The sequence below is a fragment of the Marmota monax genome, unplaced genomic scaffold, assembly GCF_021218885.2.
Source record: "Marmota monax isolate L192 unplaced genomic scaffold, Marmota_monax_Labrador192_F-V1.1 WCK01_AAM20220418_F8-fsc00021, whole genome shotgun sequence".
Classification (NCBI taxonomy): Eukaryota; Metazoa; Chordata; class Mammalia; order Rodentia; family Sciuridae; genus Marmota; species Marmota monax.
In genome coordinates, this window is record NW_026695228.1 from 15,486,825 (window position 1) to 15,494,228 (window position 7,404).

Here is a 7,404-nt window from a genome sequence, read left to right on the forward strand (position 1 = left end):
TCACACTTTTTACTTTTTACTAAATTCTATATTCATCTGAACTGACTTCATTTTTATTGGTGGGTACATGGAATTCCAAGGCAGGAATGTGTCATATTTTATTTAGACATTCCCATAATAGTGAACATTAAATGGCTCGAATTTTTTTTTCTTTTACAACAATTACAAACAATGGTGCTGTGAACATCACTGCATGACATGAAATATTTGCCAGCTAGATTCCCAGAAGTGGGTTTCTGGGTCCAAGTTATGGGCATTACTGATTTTAAAAGAAATTGCTGTCTAAAATGTGCTATCAATCTAAGAGGGCAGAGAACTGATTATTTCCCTACACCCTAATACTTGATATTCTCAGAGTTGGTTTTTTATCACTTGAAGAAATAAATTTATTCATTATAAACACCAATTTATTATATTCAATTTTCCAATATCTTTGTATTTTTGTTTTGTTTTGTGGTGCTGGGGATTGAACCCAGAGCCTTGTGCATGCGAGGCAAATAAGCACTCTACCAACTGAGCTATATCCCAGCCCCGATATCCTTGTATTACATTTTTAAAAAGTTTTTGTTCAAATTGGTTAAACATGAACATAGAATGCATTTTGACACATCATACATAAATGGAGTATAACTTCTCGTTCTTCTGGTTGTACATGATGTAGAGTTACACTGGATGTGTAGCACATAGGATAATAATGTCTGATTCATTCTATTATCCTTCCTCCCCTCCACGCCCCCTCCCTTCACTCCCCTCTATGTAATCCAAAGTACCTCTATTCTTTCCTAGCTACGCCCCCTTATTGTGAATTAGCATCTACATATCAGAGAAAACATTTAGCCTTGGATCTGTAGGATTGGCTTACTTCACTTAGCATAATATTCTCCAGTTCCATCCACTTACCAGCAAATGCCATAATTTCATTCTTTGAGGCTGAGTAATATGTCCATTGTGTATGTATACCACATTTTCTTTATCCATTCATTGGACTTGTTTTTTTATCTAAGATGGAGACCTATTTTAAAAACTGCATTTTCTTTTCTTTTCTTTTTTTTTTTTTTTGTCCTGGGGTTGAATCCAGGTATGCTCTGCCACTGAGCTCCATCCCCAGGATTTTTTTGAGATGGGGTCTCACTAAGTTGCTTCAAACTTGCAACCCCTCCCACCTCACCTCCTGAGTTGCTGGGATTACCATGCTCAGCTGCATTTCTCTTATTACTAATGAAATGATCTTTCCATTTTTAGGCTTGTCATTTGCATTTTCTGTGGGTTGTCTTGTCTTCTGAAGGTATTTATCATTTCCTTGTTAATCTGGTAGAGATCTTCCAGTCTAATTAGTGCAATCAATCATTCCTGTTAAACATGTTATAAATGCTTTCTTCAAGTATGCCATTTGTATCTGTTAATGGAGTCTTTGGCCAATTGGAAAATTTTAATTTTCATGTGTGTTGCGTTCCAGGACTAAAACACTCAGGGTCACTCCAGGTGAACTGGGCTGCACGAAATAACCACACAAGAGACAGAGATACCTTTCTCTTTGGGGTCCTTTGACAGCTCCTCTGACCTTAAGGGTCCACAAAAAGAGAGCAAGTGAGTGAGCAGGTGCTGAACCCTTTTATTGAGGAGAAGCCATTCAAATGAGGCCAGGGGTCAGGTTTCAGGGGGTTGAGTCTAGCTTCCTGATGTCTGCTATCAGCTGGTTGACTGTGGCAAGGAGGAAGGCCACACACAAAGGCAGAGCAAAAGAAGGGGACACACAAAGGGAGTTTCCATGGAACATTCTATCCCAAACAGGGCAAAGGGGTAAGATTATAAAAGAACAGGTGAGTGTAGCTCTTTCCGATCCCCGTGGTGCATCAGGACTGGAAGTCGTGGTAACTCAATGTGGCTCCCCACACATGTGATCAAATTTGCTTCTTTTCCTTTGAGTCTCCTACATTTCATGTCCTCTTAGGCTGTCACTATTCTGAGGATTATTTAAATACTCATATAGTACTTATTTTATATTCATTTTCAGTCCGAATGAAATTTATACTTGAAAATGGTGTGAGTTAGAGATCTTTCATTTTCCCTCCAGTGGAGAGTCAGTTGTTTCAACATCAAGAGTCTATTCTTCACTGATCTGGAAGTTGTACCTTAGCAGATACGAAATACATGTCCACCACGGTCCATTTGTGATTTCTGTTCCACTGATTTTTTTTTTAATTCCTGCATCAATATGACCCTTTTAATTTAAAGTTTGATTTCTTCCTATCTAGTAGGGCAAGCTCCCTTCTTTTTGTTCTACTTTAATTTTTTCTTTGCTATTTTTGTGCATTTGTCTTTAATATGATCTCATTTCCCTGAAGTATGCCACTCTTCTCCCACAGTTCTCAAAATCCCATTGGTGTTTTGATTGGGATTCTGTCAAATTATAGATTAATTAGCATCAATCTGACTCATTTATTGAGTGCTCAGCATTCAGGGACTTGGTTTATCAGTTCACTTATTCTTTTTTTAAATATTAGTTGTAGTTGGACACAACACCTTTATTTTATTTATTTTTATGTGACATTCTGAGGGGCTGAGGATCAAACTCACACTTGCTACTGCTGAGCCACAACCCCAGCCCCCCACTTATTCTTTAATAAAATTTTAAAGTTTTCTTCCACAAATAAGCTCACTGTAAATATATAATTTTTAGTAATTGAGAATGCTTTTTTATTTAGATCTTTAAAGTAAATATTTAGGTGCATGTCTTAGGGGTTTTTTAGTAGAAAATAATATTTTCACAGAAGGATAAAAATTACCTTTCTAAATTTTTTTGTGTATGAATGTATACCTGTCAATTATTTCTGTTGTCTTATTACTTGGGTTGGGATCTCTCTGGAAGAAAGTTGAATAATAGCAATAAGAGCAACATCTGCATCTTATTCCTAACTTTAATGAGAGAACACTACGGTTTCACCACTGCCTATTATCAGACTTACATCATTTCTGAAATATGTCTTTCCCCAAGTCAAGGAAGGCCAAATTTATTCTTATTCTTTAAGAATTTTCCAAAAAATCAAGATTTTAGGGGATCGAAGATCAAGATTGTAGGCATTTTATGAAATGTCTCTTCAGTGTCTATTGAACATACTGTTTTTCTCCTTTATTTTCTAATACTAAATAACTTTTATGTTATCAGAATAAACCTGTTGGGCTGAGGTATTTTAGTCTTCTAGGAACTGAAGCATTGATTTACTAATATTTTATTTCGAATCTTTGCATATATATTCATGGATGGTCTAAAGTTTCCTTCAGTACTCTATGGCCATCTTGTTGAATCTAAGCAAGTCTCATAAAATGAATACAGAATCTTGTCCTTTTTTTTTGACTAATTTAAATATGAATCATTTATTCAAAGGTTTTACAGAACTCTCCCATAAAACCTTCTGGTCCCTGTGCCTTTTATCGGATTTTTTTTACAACCTTTTCAAGGAGCTTCCAACCCAGTGTGCGAGGTGGTGTGAGGGCTACAGTCAACCAGCACACCTGCTCCGTGGGCATGGAAAGGCAAGGCCCTTGGAAGAGGGATTTTGGCTTCAGGTCGCTCAGGGGTTTATCTGATGGTCACCAAGACATGTTTCTTTGACTTCTTGTCTTTTCTCCCTTTGCTCTAAGTTCTTTCCAAGGATACCCAGGCCAAGCTTTCCGTCTGGACCCAGCCAGTTTCTATTTACTAGACACTGCTCTTCCTTCTGCCTAACGAACCGACTCTTAGCCAGAGGTGGGAGTGACACACTGACCACTCTGGGAAAATGGCAAGGAGAGAGGAATACAAAGAGACATTTCATTGCCAAAGCAGAGTTGGGGCTGTCCCATCAGGTGAGACTCATTCTACTTAGAAAAAAATAACCTAGCCGACACTGTCTGACACTGGGGGACTGAATATACAAACGGTCAATAGCCAGACCACACCTGACAATAGAACTACGACACGCAACCTCGGCACAACCAGCCCAGGAAACCAAACCACAGCATCTCAGCATCAGCCCAGTAGGGTGAGGACTTGGCCGATGGCTGTCAAGCTTCTCCACTTTTTTTTGGTCTCCTTCTCCAGGTCAGGACCAACCAGAGAAAGCCACCCCGAACCTGGCTCATAGGCACTCCAGTTCTAGGTAACCCACCTTCAGAATCCCCATGTCAATAGCATCCACTCAGGGACACCTGACACCCTCCTTGTCCTCCAGTGTAAACTCTCCCATTCCTCTGCCTGTCTTGGTGTCTCTGCCAGACACAAGTGATCCCTGACTCCCTAGTGAGAGCAAGCCTGTTCTCGTGTGGGAAGTCTTTGTTGATTCCACACCATGGCTCTGAGAGTTGAACAGAGATGGTAATCTGGGTGACGGGCAGCTATCTGGCCTCTATGGGGCAGCAGAGTCACATTCTGAGAACAGGTTCCCTTACATCTAACTGGGTCTGGTTCCCTTACATCTAACCTGGGAAAGGAGGGGTATTCTGCTGGCAGGTGGGATGGCTGGGGAGGGTGGGAAGCTTTCCTGAAAACACCAAGCCAGACTCTTCTTGTCTGTGGGTGATTTAAGCCCTTTGTGTCCTGGACATGAAGAAAATTCTGTTCAGCACAGAAAGGGGAATGTGTGGACAGACCCTGAGCAACCCCCTGCTAGACTGTCCAGTGCATATCAACCACGTATGTGTGAGGCATTGGGCTCGATCCTCAGCATTGCATAAAAATAAATTAAAAAAACAAATAAATATAAATAGCATAGGGAAAATACTCTTAATGTTAAATTAGCTCTTATGACTCCTATAATAAATTATTGCATAATTTCTAGTTAAACAATTGTGACTATGGGGCTGATGGAAATGATCTGTGGGACAGGGCCCAGGTCTCCCTGCCCAGCCCACCCAATGAAGATACCATTTCTGGATGCTTCTCTCAACTGGCTTCTTCCTCCCTCTGGTGGGGTGGGCTCACCATGAAAGGTAGCTTACATGGATAAAGCATTTCATGGTGGGCTCACCATGAAAGGTATTATTATCTTCATATTATTGATGATGCACAGAGCGGGGTAACTTACCTGAGGTTACACAGCTTGTAGTTGGAAGGGTGAGACTTCAAACCCAGGCAGGAAGTGTGCTAGCAATTCTCACTCCCAAGTCCACTATTGAGTGATGCTCTCATTGCCCTCCCAGCCACGGACAGCTCCTCTCCTGGCTGTTCCTTTGGATGCATCTCTTTCTCTTTTCTGTTTTTATTTATTTATTTTTTTGGTACTGGGGATTTTGGATCCAGGGGGTGCTCAAACACTGAACTATATCCTCAGCCCTTTTCAATTTTTGAGACAGGGTGTTGCTAGGTGGCCCAGGCTGGGCTTGAACTTGTGATCCTCCTGCCTCAATCTTCCCAGTGGCTGGGATCCTAGGTGTATACCATCGTGTCTGGCAGGGCCATTTACCCTGAATGGGGGAGCAGCAATGCAACTCTTGGCCAATCACATTGATAAGCATTTGGCTGTTGCTGGTTAAAGTCTGCTCAGTCTATTAACTGCATCCTCCCTGCAAACTGGAAACTTCATCCACTTTTCACTTAAAAAAAAAAAAAAAACCACTCAGTTTGAGTACTTGCTACTTAACCTCCCTAAGACATTACTTTTGGAATGAGAATGCTCTGCCATGCTGAGGAGCCCGCACAAGGAATCAGGACATTCCCATCAACCTGAAGAGGCTGCCGGGAGAGGCCCTGCAAGGTGTCTGCAGTGTGGTGGTGGGGAATGGGGGAGAGACTGGGGTTCTGCTCAGTTTTAGGCAAATCAGCCTTGAGAAAGGCCAGCTGAGGGGCCACAACTGCTAGCCTCCGTGCGGCCCCAACTGGCTTCGTCCCAGGCCCAACTCTGTCCCTCCTGCACCCAAAGGGCTGCTCCAAGGAAAATGATGCAGTCTCCAAGCTGGAGGAGCTGACTATAGTAACACAGGTTCACAGTCCTCTAGATGTGATTCTAGAAATCCTCAAAGCTCTGAAAATCAATAGGTTAGTGCCCAAACCCATGTTACCCTCAGTGTGAATTCCCTACAGAAATCTGAGTATGTTTGGTTTTTAGGTCTAACCTCAGACCCAGCCGAGGGTATTGCATGCTGCATAGTCTGTGTGCCATGTCACCTTTCTAAATCTAAAAAAATTCAGAATTCCGAGTCACACAAGGCCCCAGGGGTTGAATATGTAATAATTAATACTAAGGGCTTGTACCAGGTTTTGAGGAACTTCCTGTGCACCCCAAAGCCCAGTTCTCAAATTCTCCTGGTTCTTTGATGGGGCAGAGTGTTAAGATACAGGGTTAAAATAGCAGGGACTGCGGTTATAGCTCAGGGGTAGAGTTCTTGCCTAGCACCTACGTGTGAGGCACTGGGTTTGATCATCAGCACTGCATAAAAATAAATTTAAAAAATAAAATAAATATAAAATAAATAGCATAGATAAAATACTCTTAATGTTAAATTAGCTCTTATAATGTTAAATTAGCTCTTATAACTCCTATAATAAATTTTTTGCATAATTTCTAGTTAAACAATTGTGACTATGGGGCTGATGGAAATGATCTATTTGTTAGGCGTCCAGGTTACACGGATATGTAAACTTTTCAAAAACTGTGAAACACTAAAGAGCTGTGCATTTCACTATAAATACACATAATAAAACATGTTTTAAAAACATCAAAAAGCAGCAGCAGCACAGGGGGAGCGGGTACTGCTCAGCACTGACAAAGGTGGCCTGGGCTCCTGCCCATGAAGGCCCCACTCCTGCTATGCACAACAGTGTGACCTGGGAAAAGATGCTAGCTTCCAGTGAGTCCACGCAATGTTCTGTAGACACCCAGAGTCCGTTTTCAAATAATGCTCAGTGACATGACAGAGTGTCCATATTATTATATTAAAGAACAAAACAAAGCTTCATTCTTCCACAGGAGGCCTATATGCCGCCGCCGCCATGTCTCTAGCAATCCCTGAGAAGTTCTAGCACATTCTGCAAGTATTTGACACTAACATTGATGGATAGCAGAAGTTAGCCTTTGCCATCCCTGCTGTGAAGGCTGAGGGGCAAAGATGTCCTCATGTCGTGTCAGGAGAGTGGATGTGGACCTCACCAAGAGAGCTGGGAGGTCCCTGAGGATGAGGTGGAATGCGTCATCACTGCTATGCAGAAGCCACACCAGTATGAATCCCACACCAGCCCTGAGCAGACAGGAGGATGTAAAGACGGAAAATACAGCCAGGTTCTGCCCAACAGTCTGGACGACAAGTTCTGTGAAGACCTGGAGTGACTAAAGATTAGGACCACGGACAGCTGTGGTTCTAATTTTTCTGGGCCTTCGTGTCCAAGGCCAGCACACCAAGACCACTGGCCCCCATGACCATGCTGTGTAG

General features: G+C 41.9%; 1 pseudogene; it reads left to right on the forward strand.

The window, feature by feature from the left end:
- The first annotated feature begins 6,967 nt into the window (after positions 1 to 6,967).
- On the forward strand, positions 6,968 to 7,404 carry LOC124087623 (small ribosomal subunit protein uS13-like; annotated as a pseudogene).